This window comes from Etheostoma spectabile, chromosome 2 (genome assembly GCF_008692095.1).
Source record: "Etheostoma spectabile isolate EspeVRDwgs_2016 chromosome 2, UIUC_Espe_1.0, whole genome shotgun sequence".
In the NCBI taxonomy this organism is placed as follows: domain Eukaryota; kingdom Metazoa; phylum Chordata; class Actinopteri; order Perciformes; family Percidae; genus Etheostoma; species Etheostoma spectabile.
The window spans coordinates 27,302,635-27,303,410 of NC_045734.1; the positions used below are offsets into that span (position 1 = coordinate 27,302,635).

General features: G+C 46.3%; 1 long non-coding RNA gene across 1 annotated transcript in view; it reads left to right on the forward strand.

Moving 5' to 3' along the window:
• Nucleotides 1-266, forward strand: part of LOC116706556 (uncharacterized) — a 27,509-nt gene extending 27,243 nt beyond the window's left edge. Inside the window, exon 4 of the long non-coding RNA XR_004336271.1 lies at nucleotides 253-266. This is a non-coding gene — a long non-coding RNA (uncharacterized LOC116706556). The remainder of the gene's footprint in view (nucleotides 1-252) is intronic.
• Nucleotides 267-776: the final 510 nt, after the last annotated feature.

A 776-nucleotide genomic window follows, 5' to 3' on the forward strand; every position in this document is an offset into this window, starting at 1 on the left:
TGATGTAAGACACAATTCCTCCTCTCTCGTGATGTTCCTCCCTCACTACATCTTTAATGTTTTGTTTGTGTATATATAGTAGATGTAATTGTCTTATATATAGGCGTGCTAATACCTCACAGCAACGGAAAAAAGGTCGGATGAAGGTGCGGAGGTGTACTCACCGGCCACTTTATGATTACCCCCCCAAAAATGCATCACGGTTGGACCCCCTTTTGCCTTCGAACTGCCTCAATTCTTGTCGTGGCATAGATTTCAACAAGGTGCTGGAAGCATGTCCTCATGAGTTTTGGTCCATATTTGACCTGATGGCATCAACAGTGCCGCAGATTTGTCCTGCACATCCATGCATGCGAATCTCCCGGTCCCACACCATCCAAAATGCTCTATTGGATTTAGATCGTGGTGACTGTGGAGTCCATTTTGAGTACGAGCGCACTCAATTGTCATGTTTCAAGAAACCAGGTCTGTGATGATTCCAGCTTTATGACAATTGCGCATTTCCTGCTGAAAGTAGCCCATCAGAAGTGGGTACATATTGTCCTAAAGAGGACATGTCAGCACATACTCAGGAGCCTGTGGCCGTTGCACGATGCTCAATTGGTACCCCAAGGTGCCCAAAGAGTGCCAAAAAATATTCCCCACACATACACCACCACCACCGCGCGTGATGAATGGTGCCGGGACACTGTAGTAGTATGCAAACACTGCTCACCACTGGCGGATTTTAAGATCATAAAATGCCGTCCTTTTTTACCTGCCAAGGGAAATTACTG